The 15,765-nt window shown below is 44.4% G+C and overlaps 1 protein-coding gene across 1 annotated transcript in view; it reads left to right on the top strand.

Moving 5' to 3' along the window:
* Nucleotides 1-15,765, top strand: part of BTBD16 (BTB domain containing 16) — a 1,066,677-nt gene that overhangs the window by 122,899 nt on the left and 928,013 nt on the right. The gene's annotated exons all lie outside the window — the stretch shown is intronic.

The following is a 15,765-nucleotide window of genomic DNA, read 5'->3' on the forward strand; positions in this document are numbered from 1 at the left end:
GAAAGGTGGCTCCCTGCAGGGGGCGTGAGGAGGTTGGTGCATGGCCTCCAGACAACAACAGAGGATGAGGCAAACGTACCCTGGCTGGCCTGTCATGTGGGCCGGGCTGAGCGTTGCATAGAGAGGTCATCCAGGAAGCATCAACAAGGATGAGGCTCCCCTCTCCTCCCCTGAGTAACAGCAGCATCTGGTCGAGGGGCCAGGATGGTGGTGACCAGAGACAGCAGTGGTTGGAGCCCCAGGGATCAGTGGTTGAATTGACTGTGTGGCAGAGGGGTGGGCATGAGGCACGGCTGTCATCTGTTGGCAGAGGCACGACTAGGGGTAGACTGGAGTGAGAGATCTTGTGCTGCTGGCCCAGGCATGACACACCTCTGGTACACACGGGTCCACTGGTAGAGTTCCAGTGCGGCAGGCTTTGATATGTCGGGGAGCAGACATAAGAGGATGGCGCAGATCAACTCTATGGATAATTAGGCCCCTTCGAAATGAACACCGGCAAAGAGGCACGACTCTAAGCAAGCAAGCTGGGAGGAGGAGGTGATGGTGCCAGCTAGGAGGCTCGAGTATGCATCATGGGCAGGGGAATCCTTGTCGCTTGTGATGCTGGAAATGCCATATGGAAGGACAGGGCCTCTGTGTGTGTATTCTCTATGTTTTCTGCCACTGAGGTCCCGTCTGGACCTCTGGCAGTGCATCTCTTCATTGTTATCTTTTGGTGAACATCATCCCTGGGATACCCTTATGGCACCCATGGGTGGGGATACACCCTTGAACCACATATGTGTGTTTTTGGGGCACCTGTGTGCTGCTCACGGAGCAGGGTATGGGCTGGTGACAGTGACTTGACAGTTGCTCTGAGTATCCCCCATTTTGGGACACCCAGGCCCTGCCATAGGAATCTGTGAATTCCTGACAGAAGGCAAGATGGCCCCTGTGGCCTCTTGGTTTCTATTGCCTTTTACCTTGTTTCGGGAAGGCCTGACTCTGTCCCTTCCTCCTGAATGGCTTTTGGGTAGAAACACCATATATGTCTCTGGTGTTCCCTTTCCCCCTGACTGTCTGTTCACTGGAAATACCATATATGGCTCTGGGGCTGTCTCCTGTCACATTGACTGGAGCCTTCCCAGGTGTTGTGTGTTGTGGGTACACCCTAGGGTGTGACCTGTGTGAATGGAGTATGAAGTGAACTCACATTCTCTGTTGTGGGTGTCTGGTGTCTGTGTGTGTGACACAGTGAATGAGACAGCCCTGCCTGAAACTGACATGAATGCAGTTTAGTGTGCTGAAAGGCTGGGTACTTGCCCCAATCCACATCTTGTGTTATGGGTGTCTGGTAGGAGTGAATGGCCTGAATGACTGTGAGCCTGATTGGCTGCCTGCTTGCCTGCATGAATGCCATACTGTGTGATTGGCTGACTGAGCCTGCACGGGCAGAGTGAATGAGGGACAGATGTATATATCTGGGGACCTCTCACCTACCAATTTGTTCAGTAGTTTAAGTCGAAGCTTAGCAAAAAGAAGCTGCTCCTTGAAGCCCAGCTCGAAGAGAAGTCTGCTGCTGCATTTCTTCAAAAATACGAAAGCTGTTATGTCTCCTAAGGACTGACCCAGAGAGGACCTGCAGAGGAGACCTCTCCCCGAGCCAAGAGGGACCATCATGCAAAGCTGCTACTCTTTATCAAAGTATGCTGGAAGCCAGTCCTGTGTGCCTGTCATCCGGAGAAGGGGTCTTCCAAGTTCAGAGGAGGCGTGCCGGACATCTCAAGCCAGAGAAGTCCATTGGTGTCGCCCAGGGTCCGGATGTGTGTTTCTTGACCGCTGTAAAAGGATAGGCGAAGACAGAATAATTTATGTTTATATTGTGGGAAATCAGGACATTTTGTTGGAAATTGCCCTTGGTGTCCAAAACCTTCTGCATCTACTAACAGCTCCAGAAATCAGCAAGTGGCAAATACCATCCAAGCAGCAGTACCACATATTACATTGAATGTATCCTTGTATATTAAAGAGGAATTAAAGGGAAGTGGTCCAGTAGTAATAGATTCAGGAGCCACTGGTAACTTCATGGATTGGAATGTGGTTAAAGATATGAATGTGCCTTACGTAGTAAAAGATATACCAGAGTATGTGAGAGCGGTGGATGGGTCTCAACTGACATCAGGTTTAATTACACATGAAACAATCCCATTGGAAATGGAAATTGGAGGACACTGGGAGGAAATTGTGTTTGAATTAATTGACACTCCACAGTTGAAAATAATTTTGGGAATGCCTTGGTTGACGTATCATAACCCCCAGATTGATTGGGGAAGAAGAGTGGTGAAATTGGATTCTGCTTTTTGTGTTACAAATTGTTGTAAAGAAGCAATTCAGGAAAATGTTTCTAGTGATAATTGTTCAGAAGTAGTGGAAGGTTTGGTGAATTTGGGAACTATAGTACATTCTATAGGGGCTGTAATGGGAGAATTACCAAAGTGTTACCATGATTTCAATGATGTGTTTAGTGAAAAGGAAGCTAATGAATTACCTCCTCATAGAGAGTATGACTGTAAAATTGATTTAGAACCAGGGGCCCACATTCCTTGCAGTCGCATCTATGCCTTAACAGAAAAAGAGAATCAACATTTGAAGGATTACATCCAAGAAAATTTGAATAAGGGTTTCATCAGGCACTCTCAATCGCCAGCAGCTTCTCCACTATTTTTTGTTCCCAAAAAGGAAGGCACTTTACGAACATGCATAGATTATAGAGCATTAAACAAGATAACAATTAAAAACAGATATCCGCTGCCTTTGATATCAGTAATGTTAGACCAGATTCAAGGAGCCTCAGTATTTAGCAAACTAGATCTTCGTGGTGCATATCATTTGGTGCGAGTTCGTCAAGGTGATGAATGGAAGACGGCATTTAGAACAAAATTTGGTCTTTTCGAATATCAAGTAATGCCATTCGGATTGTGTAACGCTCCCGCAGCCTTTCAATTTTTTATAAATGAGGTATTAAGAGATTTTATTGACATCTTTGTAGTAGTATACATAGATGACATTCTCATTTATTCTAAGGATCTCATGCAACATGAAGAACATGTCAAGAAAGTGTTACAACGACTAAGGGAGATTAAACTATTTGCTAAGTTAGAAAAGAGCCAATTTCATACCAGAGAAGTGGAATTTCTAGGTTTTATGATTTCTCCCAAAGGTTTGGAAATGGATATGAAGAAAATTAAGGCAGTTGAACAGTGGCCAACTCCAACTTGTGTTAAAGATATCCAAAGCTTCCTGGGCTTTGCAAACTTTTACAGGAGATTCATTAAAAATTTCTCTCAAACTGTTGCTCCTATCACCAAATTATTGAAGAAAGGAATGAAATTTGAGTGGAAAGATGAAGCGGATCAAGCTTTCCAAACATTGAAAAACTGTTTTACATCTGGACCGATCTTATTACACTCAGATCCTTCACAACCATTTTTTGTGGAGGCAGATGCTTCTAATGTTGCAATTGGAGCAGTGCTTTCTCAAAGGCATCCTGAAACTGGCCAGTTGCATCCTGTGGCCTATCTATCTAAGAAATTGCTTCCAGCAGAAGTGAACTACACAATTACAGACAGAGAACTCCTGGCAATCAAGAAAGCATTTCAGGAATGGAGACATTATCTGTTGGGAGCAAGATTCACAGTAACCGTTTTAACCGATCATCGAAATCTTCTGTTTTTGAAATCTGCTCGAACACTATCACCTCGACAACTTAGGTGGTCACTTTTCTTTTCAGAATACGATTTTGTGATAACATTCAAGCCTGGGCGGTTAAACGGTAAAGCGGATGCTTTATCACGACAAGGATATTCGGGAGAAGTTGAAAATCAATTATTACCAGAACCAGTGATTGCAGAAGAAAAGTTTATCCTAAGTGCTACACAGGAAGAGAATCAGCTTCTTAAAAAGATTCTAAAGGAATTACCAGAAGATGAAATTCAATCTTGGTTAGCGGAGGATTCTGGAAGACATTTAATTGAAGGATTTCCATGTGTTCATTCTAAAATTTACCTTCCAAGCAAGGAACTACAAAAGGAAATTATGCAAGAATGTCATGAATCCAAGTTGGTAGGTCACCCTGGAATTCGTAAAACTATTGAACTGGTTGAGAGAAAGTTTTGGTGGAAAGAAATGAAAAAAGATATTGAAGACTATGTGAAAACATGTGAAGTCTGTGCTCGAGTAAAGTCAGGAGGAGGAAAACCATCTGGGTTATTAAATCCATTACCAGTACCTTCTAGTCCTTGGTTTACAATCTCTATGGATTATATTGTAGATCTTCCCAAAGATCAAGGTTACACTACAGTATTAGTAGTTGTGGATTTACTAACTAAAGCTGGGCATTTCATTCCCATGAAAGGAGAGGCTTCTGCAAGGAATCTGGCAAAAAGTTTTTTGCAAGAAGTAGTACGATTACATGGTCTACCAACACATATTGTATCAGATCGAGGATCCCAGTTCATTTCTAAGTTTTGGCAAGCTTTCTGTACAGAGTTGGGAATTGAGGTAAAGCTTTCTTCAGGTTATCACCCACAGACCAACGGCCAAACAGAGCGAGTAAATCAAGAATTGGAAAAATATATTAGAGCTTTTTGGCAAGAAAGAGGAAGTTGGGTAGATCTTCTTTGGCTAGCAGAGTTTAGCTATAACAATTCTGTCAAGGATTCTACTAAGTATTCTCCATTTTTTAGCAACTATGGTTTCCATCCACGATTTTTGAAAGAAGTGTTACCATCTGAGTATTCCAATCCAGAGGTTGAGCAGCGATTGACTTGTATTAGAGATGGTTTAGTGAAAGCTAAAGAAACCTTAGAAAAAAGTAAGCTAAGATTTAAAACATTTGCTGATAAGAAACGTCGTAAAGCACCACATTATCAGGTGGGTCAAAAAGTTTGGTTGTCCACAAAAAACTTACGTTTAAAGGGAAGAACTCAATTTAGTCCGAGATTTATTGGTCCATTTGAAATAGAAAGAATAATAAATCCCGTAGCAATCAAACTGAAATTACCCGCAAGTATCAAAAGTCACCCTACATTTCATGTTAGCTTAGTGAAACCTTGTGTGTCAGGAACTAGATTAGGAAAACCACCACCAGCAGTTTACACAGAGGACAATGACGAAGAGTTTGAAGTTAAGAAAATCTTAGATTCCAGGATTGTTAGAGGTACCTTACAATATCTTATTGACTGGAAGGGATACGGTCCTGAAGAAAGATCTTGGGAGGATCAAGTAGATGTACATGCCCCTCAATTGATAAAACAGTTTCACAAGAGTTTCCCTGCTAAACCAGGCCCTGGGACAGGACTTTGAAGAGGGGGGTACTGTCAGGACTGACTAGTTTCATAACAGGAAGAGTAACAAGATTAACATTGTGCCTTTAGAGCTGGCTGGGTTAGTTGTGCTTTTAGAACTGGCTGGTTTAGTAACAGGAAGAGTTTGTTCATAGAATTAACATTGTGCTTGCCCAAGTCAAGATGGAGATAAAGAAACTTACTCTGATTGGTTAAAGAAACAATGATATGTTTGGTTGCCTGATTGGTGGAGAGGACAATGGGTTTGATTCTTGGGAGATGAGCAAGATTCTAAACTGCCTTTCATCCAGAGAAATTCAGTGGCTGGTTGTGTATTAGTTAAGCTCCTTAAGTAAGGCCTTTCCAGAGCTCAGAAAATCTACCAAAGTAAGAATATTGTTTGCTGATCCAATTTGAACAAGAAGTCATCAGGTGGGATCGTTCTTTTAAAGATTTTGAGATTGTCACAGTGAACTTTCATTTTCTTTTATAAGAAAACTTAAAGAGTAAACAAGTTTCAAGTTCATTTGAGAAAAGAGACATTACAGTTAAAGTTATTATAAGGAAAACAAGCTTGAAGATTGTGCATAGGATTTTAAAGTTGATTAACTGTGTGAAATGTTCTTCAAGACTGTTTAATGTGTGCGCGAGCTCGCAAGTTGTCGTTTGCGTGTTCTTTTTAAAGTGCGTGCACATTTTTCACGTGAAAGTCGTTTCCTGAGAAAGCGCGTGTGGTTTGCGATAGAGCGCGTGCCAAAAAGAATTGCGCGTGTGAATTTTAGCGCGTGTACATTTTTTACGTGAAAGTCGTTTCCTGAGAAAGCTCGTGTGGTTTGCGATAGAGCGCGTGCCAAAAATAATTGCGCGTGTGAATTTTAGCGCTTGTACATTTTTCACGTGAAAGTCGTTTCCTGAGAAAGCGCGTGTGGTTTGCGATAGAGCGCGTGCCAAAAAGAATTGCGCGTGTGAATTTTAGCGCGTGTACATTTTTTCATGTGAAAGTCGTTTTCTGAGAAAGCGCGTGTCGGGCTGCGATAGAGCGCGAGTCCATTTTTATCAGCGCGTGTTATTTTTTTATCGCGTTTACGTATTTTTTCACGCGCGTGGGTTTTTTAAGATAATCGCGTGTGTATTTTACACGCGAGGACAATTCTTCACGTCTTCTGATTTCACGTGTTTATCGCACACGCTAGTAAAGGAAGAAACTGTACGTTCTTTGTGTAAATGTGTAAATAAGGAAAACAATTCACACGCAGAAAGAAAGCAGTATTCCAGGAAGTTAAAGAATATAATTTAAAGTAATCTATGCAAATAGAACTCAATGTTTTCAGAGAAAGACTGCAATTTATGTAAGCATTGAAAACTACATAAGATCAGAAGAACTTTGAAGTAAGAAGAATATCTAATTCTGAAAAGATGTTGCAAAGGCCATCACTTTAGGATTCTAAAGAGACTAGGTTGGCTTGAACTATTTGCACAATACAAGATATATTTACAAGATATTCCACAAAGGTTACTAACCTCTAAGTCTTTTACTGAGGTTTAAGAGGTAAAGAGTTTAGAATTTATTCAGCATAATTTAGAAAAGAAGTTTTCTTATTATATTAGTAACCAGGTGTATTTGTTTATCACAGATACCAGAGCCTACCAGATGGTTGAAGGGCAGCTGTGTCTCCGTTGTTATTTTCTCCAAATTCCCCTTTCCCTTTCTTGGGGTTTTCAGCTCAGCTTATATTTAAGGGTTGAGAGGTGAACTCCTGGTGAGGGTCTTTGGGGCCAGCATCAGCTCCTGTGGAATTCAGTCAAGCCGGACCCTGACAGTAGGCCGTAGGCTGTAGGCCATGCACTCAAGAGCCTAGGCCTGGAGGACACCCATGGCAGTAATGCATTTTTGAACGTGCATCAGTTATAGGGTGGTGACATGTAAGGAATGGTTGTGGAGCACATTTCAGCCGTTATAGCCCAGTGTTGCAAACAGATTGTGGGTAGGTTGGAAGTGGCACAATACTTTGTGAACGGAAGTGGGTACGCCCATAGTATGTGATTGAAAGTGCACAGGGATGCAGGGGAGATTGTTTCGTTTGTACACTATGGTAATTGTTGCAATTTATTGTTGCACAGCTGCATGATGGTGCGCTGTGTTTGAAGATGCAGCAGTGAAAAGACATCCAGCGCAGCCTCTGGGTGCAGTGTTTGCATACTGTCAGTATGGTAGAGTTGAGGGTGTGTCTAAGGCCTAGACTATTGGGTGCATGGCCGAAAGCCGTAGGCCATGCACTCAAGAGCCTAGGCCTTGAGGACACCCATGGCAGTAATGCATTTTTGAATGTGCATCAGTTACAGGGTGGTGACATGTAAGGAATGGTTGTGGAGCACATTTCAGCCGTTATAGCCCAGTGTTGCAACCAGTTTGTGGGTAGGTTGGAAGTGTCACAATGCTTTGTGAATGGAAGTGGGTACACCCAAAGTTTGTGAATGAAAGTGCACAGGCATACAGGAGAGAATCTTTTGTTTGTACATTATGGTAACTGTTGCATTTTGTTGCTGCATAGCACCATGGTGGTGCGCTGTTCTTCGAGATACTGCAGTGAAAAGTCACGTAGTGTGGGCTCTGGGCGCAGTGTTTGCATACTGTTAGTATGGTAGAGTGTATGAGTGAAGGGCAGCTTATATGTGCTTGGATAGTGTGCTGTGTGCAAAATGCCTGAAGTATGGGCAATGTTGTAAACATTTTGTGGTTACGTTGGCAGTGACACGATGCCTTCTGAGTGGAATTCAGTAAGACAATAGTGCCGGAAACAGTGCAATGTGCATACATTATGGTAACTGTTGCATGTAACGTTGAGCATGTGCATTGCAGTGCGGAGGATGGTTAGGAGTGCTACGTATGTGCATAGTGGTAGTTCGAGACATGCTGACATGCATGATTGCATTATGGTGTAGGGAATGTGAGCAAGGAGCACACGCATTGGAGCAATGTAGGTTTGGCAGTGCATGAGGCACAGGGTGGTGATCTTTGGAGAATGGGTGTGGAGCACATTGTGGACACGTATAGCACTACAAGTGAGTTGTGAAGCGTGTATTGTGCATTCCATGGTTGTGGTGATAGTTGCAATGTGCTACAGTATTTGGTTTGCAGCAGGAGATGGTGCAGTGAGAAGTTGCGCAGTGTGGCCACAGGGTGCAGTGGGTACGTAATGTGAGTATGGAAAGGTTGCCAGTGACACAATACTTTGTGAATGGCAGTGCATAGGGGTGATGTAGCCTGTGGTATGTTTGTGGATTCTGCTAAGTGTGTCATGTTTTCGTGCATGGGTGTTTCATGGTGTCGGGGAGTTGGGTGGAAGTGATGCTACGTATGTTACATTTGTGCATAATGGTAGGTGCCCACATGGTGGATTGCGCGGATGTGTATTGTGCTGGTGGGTGTGGAAAGGGCTGCAATGTTGTGTGCATGGCCAAAGGTGTGCTGGCTGCGTCTGAGGATCTTTGTGGGTGCTGCAATCATGCATTATTTAGCAGAAGTTTCTGGTGGAGGGGCTTTGCAATGAAACGGAACGTGTACTGAGATGTTCAACAGTAAATATGGAGTGCTATATAGAAATGATAGTGTGCAATGCAGAGCCTTTGTATGTCATTGCTGCATGCTTGTTTGAACATTTGACAGTACCCAATTTGTCTCGGGAGGATAGCTCAGGAGCAACGTGCTCGCCTTGGAAGCAAGACGACACAGAACACCACAGATTCGATCCCCGGATCCGCGCTTAGAAACATCTGGGTATTAAGTGCGTTATAAATAACGTATCATATCTCATATCACCCAATGGGGGAGTGCTTCAAAAAGTGCACGTGCATAGGGGAGACGTATTGTCTCAGCTTCACTGGACCGCGGGCCTCACTGTATGTGGGAAAGCGCACGTGCACATCCTGCCATTATGAGCATGGTGGAAAGGGAATTGGAATTGTGGGAAATAGGCAAGTAGGAGCTTAGGGCGTGGTTCACAGGAAGGAGCGGTACCATTTCCTCCCAATACTGTGTTGTGAGTGGAGTCGAGATCGAGAGATGCACAGTGCTTATCATCAGTGATACTTTTGTGCGCCACTTGCACAGGTGTTGTGTGCAAAGAGACAGTGCTGGTAATTTTGGGTTGGAAGGAGTGGACGCTCTCTGGGCCGGTCAGGATGACTGCAGTTTCGGCGGGGTGGGTCGCCTTTGCAGATATGTGGCATCTGTCACGAATGTTGACTTTGTCGTGCTGCACTATGGAAGTCTACATTTTGGTTACATGTTGTGTCAACGACTAATCCGTCACCTGAAGAGGTTGGTGACCGCAGTGATGCGTATTTTTCCTACTGCGAAGGTCGTTTACTCCTGCATAACACCAAGAGGAGTTTGGGTCCATGACGGTGTAATTTGATTTGTCCGCAGCCAGAGGTCGGAAGGTGTGCTATAAACAGAATTATGCGTGAGTTTATGCAGACTGCTGGCATGTTGGCCACCCAGTATGAGATCATGAGGTCACCAAATACACAGTGGTTCCGTAGAAATGGCATTTATTTGAGTGCCATTGGCAATGCTGTTTTCTTTTACACTGTGCAAGAAGCATTGACCAGAATGTGGTAAAAATGTGATGTTAGGCAAACAAAATTGCATATAAAGAAAAAATAAAGGTAGTGCATTACGCGGTACTTTAAGGATTACATGTGCCACATCCAGGGTGGCTTTGTGGATGTGCACGGATGGAGAAATCGTGCATACTTTCATTGAACTTAGTAATGGACATGCTTTGGAATGGCACGACATTTGTACTGTAAATGTGTAACGGTACATTTCAAGTGTTGTACAAGAGTGACAGTGTTGGATTATGCCGGCTTCGATGCAACTGGTTGTGCGTGTGTTCCTTTTTACGCGTAACCCAACAAAGTAGAGCTGCAGAGAACATATTGGAAAGGGAAGAAGCACTGCTCCAGCTTTACAATGGTATGGCCCTCGCGCTACTTTGGTAGCCGCACTTGCCAAAATGTGCCCTTTCCACCACCTTGCCCAGTTGCCATGGCAGTGTGGGGATTAGCCAATGGGGTAATTTGGGTGTGGTTAACAGGAAGGGGAGGTGTGACTGGTGTAAATTACATCTGCGTACTGAGGGTGGCTGACATGGCGAAAAGCATTGTGTTGACTGTGGGTGATTCCTTTGTCACAGATCCGCACAACTATGCCCTCCCTTTGTCATAAATCTGCATAACTATGCCCTACAAAGACACTTTGACAGCAATTTTCCTTTGGAAGGAGTGGACGCATCGTGGAACACTATGTATGAGAGCAATGTCGCCGATATGCATGCACTTTGCAAAGACCTCACCACTTTTCCAGTAGTAGATGTCATCGTCATCCATTACGCCGGCTTGCATATGGGTTACCTGCCTTGCTTAGATTTATTCCGTAGACTGAGGAGATTGCTGAATGTCATGAGGATGCTTTTTCCCACCGGCAAGGTGCTTTTCTCATCCATAATACCACTTAGAGTATGGCCTACTGCTCATGGTTGTTGTTCCGAGCCAGACAGAGGAAGGTGTCTCCAGAAGCATGTATACTTTTTTGTCCACTCGTGGAATGTTTTTCTGCAACAATAACTGCATTAGTTGTGGAAATGCGGAGTGATTCCAAGAAAATTGCATTTTTTTGTCACCCATTGGCAATTGCTTGCTGGTCTACATGCTGCGGTGAAGAGTTTACTGCACTACTGTGAGCAGAAGAAGTCTCAAAAGCCAATGAACACCGAAAAAAAGGTGTTTCCGTAGAAGCATCTAAACAAAAAAAAAACAATCGTCTTTTGAAGAATCGCCCCTTACCACGAACTTCCCCTACCCTGGTTGCCAGTTATTCCTCACTTCCGCACGCAGCACAAAAGCTACATCTGGGGATTTTGCGAGTGGCGGCCACTGAAATGGAACTGTAGGGATTGTCCAATCATATGATATGGGTATGCGCAAATAAGAAGAGAGACGCCTGCTTCACTCGGGCCTGGTCCTCGACGTGCTTGGGGACCTGCGCGTGCCACATTCGGCGCTTCTCACCATGCTGGCCTATGGAAATAGCATTGCAGCGATTGTCCTATCAGGTGGTGCTCAGGGTGTGCGTCACAGGAAAACGCACCAATACGAAGAAGGACTCCTCCTGCTGTACTGGGGTCACGGTCCACGCGGTCCTTGGAAAACGGCACGTGCCACATTCTGTGCTTCTTAGCATGCTGGCCAGTGGAAATGGGACTAGGGCCTTTGGCAAATGAGGTGCTCAGGGTATACGTGCAGGAAAGAGCTCCAAAAGGGAGAAGGAATCCTCCTGCCTCACTGGGGCACAGCCTTTGACCTCATTGGGGAAAGGCACGTGGCACATTTTGCGCTTCTCACCATGGTGGCCAATGGAAATGAGACTATGGATTTTGGCCAATCAGGTGCTTTGGGTGTGCGTCACAGGAAAGGGCGGCATTCAGTTTAACCATTACTTTGTGTACTGCAGCTGGCAATCATGGCAAGACGTACAGTTTTCTTCGTGGGTGATGGCTTTGTGGAAGATCTGTGCATGTATGCCCGCCAAGAAGACTTGTCTGGCAATTTCGGTTTGGAGGCAGTGGACGCTTTGTGGTGTAGTGTCGAATTGTGCTGTTTCAGGGGACTGCCTCTACAATGTCGACACATGGCCTCTTCGGCACATTTTGTGATTGTGCACTTTGGAGCCTTCTTTTTGGGTTACATGCCTTGTTCCCGTGTGTTTAATCAACTGAATATTATGAAAGCAGTGCAGCGCATTTTTCCTACTGCTATGGTGCTTTTCTCATGTATACCCCTGAGAATAGTGTGGAAGTATTCCAAGGATTCCTGTCGCCAGCCAGAGGTCGGAAGGGGTCTCATCAACAGAGCATGTGTGACTTCATGTGTGCTGCTGGGATGTTCTCCTGTCAGAATGACAACATTGTCGTGATATATACACCATTTCAAGGCAAATGGCATGACTTTGTCGCACAGTGGCAATGAAATGTTGTTTCACAATCTACACACTGCAGTGAAAACTCTATTATAAGATTGTCAGCTGACGTTGAAAACACACATTTACATATGAAGACCGCAAAAAAAGTGTTTCCACGTAAGCACCTTTCCAAAAAAAAAAAAAAGGTTCTTTTAAGAGCCACCAAACCTAACAACGTCCGCTTCCCTGACTGATAGTTATTCCCCCAATCCCGTGCTCGCTCAGCAGAGAAAGTCCGCAAATATTGCGATAGTTGCAGGGTAGCACGTGTTACATACGCCCCTTTTGCAGATGACGGCCATAGAAATGGGCCTGCAGAGGCTACGGGATTGGGCAATAAAGTGTGTGGGTGTGGTGTGTACGGACAGACTGTGGTACACTGTGTATTTGTTGGCATAAACGCAGAGGGTGCGGTTATGGCTGTGTGTTTCACGAGGCACAGCGTGCACGTTTTAGGAGATTCCGACATACATCGAGTGAAAGTGAATGGAAAACACTGTGCAGTGCCTACTCATTTTGCAATCTATCATGTGCATGTGTAGTGCAATGGAGTAGCTACAAGGAAGTGCCAGATTTTGGTTTCTCTGTGTGACACTTTGGTGACACGCAATCATGCTGATATTATTGATGTTCATTGCGCAGGGAAAATGGCGCAGCATGTTACACAACCTTAAGTGCTGTTTGCGATGAAGGAGGCACTTGCCCAGTTCATGCGTTTGTTTGAGATCTCTTGCAGACTTTTGTAGCGGATTATGCAGCCACCGATGTGGCAGCGTTATTTCCTATTTGGTCTGTGATTGGAGACAGCACGGTACATTGCAAAGAAGAGTATTTGTGGCTTTGTTCGACATGTGCCAATGGCATACTTCGCCGATGGGACTATGACGTTTTACAGTACGAATACTTTTCCCCAGTTATAACGTTTTTCTTACTATACCAGCCATCCGGATTTTTGCACACCCCATCTGAATTGGCTTGGTGCCCTTCTTGAAAGTAGTGACATTTACATTACGTCCCTTTAACAATGTTCTTGTTATTGAATATATATATATACATACATCTTACAACTAGTACTTCATAACCTCTGGTTCCGGAAGCAACCCAAGACCTTCCTTTTTGCTTCTGCTTTCACTCGTCCTCGCCCCAGCTAATGTCCCTGATACCTCCACGCACTGGTCACCTGGTTACACTCTGAACTCGGGCCCAGGCTCCTGCATGTCCAGTTGCCCTCGCACTGCCTGCGGGGCACCCCAGCACTTAAGGGTCTGTATCTGAAACCCTACAGTCCCTTCTCTCTGCACTTATGAGCCACGCACTGGCTGTGCTTGTGAGTTAACTGCACTTACCCCTTCCCCCAGACACTTCTCCCCTTCTCTCAACACCTACACTTGCCCTATCTGAATGACACAAGGCCTAGTAAGGTCGTTATTTTGTCTTCCCTTTGTTTCCCCCTCCTTGTCTTGTCGCGCCTAGAAACAGGCTTGTTATGAATGGCATATCATATCATATAATGGAAATGCAAAACAATCCTTTTTTTCATTGGAAGTGCCTTTTCAGATCGGGCAGTAAATATAGTAGTGTGGCTTCCTGTGGCACTGCTAGGCTGGTGTCACTGGCATGTCCACAGAGCTGTGTGGATGGATGATGGGGAAGAAGAATTTTTAGTTGGGAATATTGTTACTCCTGACTTTTGTCCACCCCCCTTCCTTTATTTTCAAGATGGGTTGCCTGCTTTCATGGTTTGAAAGTGGTTTCTATCTATGACGCTTATCTCTAGGGCTTCCAGCACTATAAGATTAACCATCGTGGACTGTGCACTACAGCATTTTGTATTCACGCGATTGAGAGAAGTAATATAAATGCTTTAGGCTGGATTCTGGAGTTGTGCAGTCTGATTTCATAGCCTTTCATTTTTGAACTTCGGCAAGTGCTTTCAGTCCGCATTGGCCTCTGTAGTGATCCACCATACAGTAAATCAGGGATATTTATAGTCGTCATGCACACAGTGGATGACAATCTATTTGATTATTTCTAATGCCACCCCCTTTTAAGCTTAAACAGCTACATAAATGGGCAATAGCAGATTGGCAAACAAGCCTCCTATTGTATCTTGCAGTCCAAATTAGTTTTTAAGATTAATTGGACACAATGTCGGACATTTATAGTCGCCCCACTCTGCCCTTTGTCAAGGTTGGGTGAATGGTCTGTAATACTAAGGAGTCGTAGTTCACCTCCCACTGATTTGGTTTAAGCCACTATGCGACATCCATCCGATCCAACTCCATTACAGTTGGTTGGGCCTCGAGTGAGACTCCATTCAAATCTGCACAGACTTGCCGGGAGAGTATGCGCTCTGAGGTGCGTTGCGGAGGAGCAAGTGGGATGTGGGGCACTACAGCCCAGCATAATGTCAAAAACAGCTGCTGTGCAGACCGGTGTTGGGAGGTCTGTGTGTGGTTTTATGTCTGGGGGGTGCGTAAGGAGACGGGATATGGTCATCTCTTCAACTCTCTTTGCAGTACTTTTCACTTTTTTCATCTGTGCTGCTGCATGGCCATGAGATCTTCATTGTACTGTAGGTTATGCGTTGTACATATTTCATCTGTCAATTCTTCCAATTGATGAATTATCGAGGTGGATTGGGTGCCTACGTTATAGTCAGAGCAATGTGTGTATAATGTTCAGTTCAGGGAGGTTTTAAGACAATCAGGGAGACGTGGCGGCGTTCAGGAGTAGTTGAGCTGTCTGCATTATGCACTGGCATGTCTTTCATAATCCAGTGCATGACCAAAGACTGCTGACTGAAACGCCAGTGAATCAAGAAACACTGTCAAAGCTCTGGGCAACTCTCCAGACCAACCTTTTTAGCTTTGATTATTAGGGGGGACACAGACCTTGTAGGTGTTGTTTGGGTATTTTAACTGCCCAAACTGCCCACGGCCATTCTAATCCTTACAACCAATCCCACCCACTTACTGACCCTCTCCACCCAAAACCCATCCACCTGGGATCTCATTGAGCTAGCTTTATCAAGCCTTACCATCAAAGTTTATGTTCAAAGGGCCTGCCAGTTTTTTTCAAAGCAGTATTCTGAGAGTTAATGACTTAATTTGAGTTGTAAACGTACTACTGTTGTAATAAGAAATGCCTTAACCAGGTCTTCCTTCAGCCACTCGATTTACAAGCACTATCCGTGCACTTGACTGACGTCCTGGAAAAAACAGTATCGCCAAAGCCATCGGTTTTGACTTGTGTATAAATATTTGACATTTGCTATTATATGCCCAGATACCTACACCATTTTGCAGCTGCTACCATTGATGGCCAGTTACAACTATGGCAGTGCCTTACAAATGCATTTCCCATGCCTAATAACAAAAGCCCAAACTGTTGGCTGCGTGCCAAGTGACAACC

This window comes from Ambystoma mexicanum, chromosome 8, assembly GCF_040938575.1.
Source record: "Ambystoma mexicanum isolate Mex_15411 chromosome 8, UKY_AmexF1_1, whole genome shotgun sequence".
NCBI classification, from domain to species: domain Eukaryota; kingdom Metazoa; phylum Chordata; class Amphibia; order Caudata; family Ambystomatidae; genus Ambystoma; species Ambystoma mexicanum.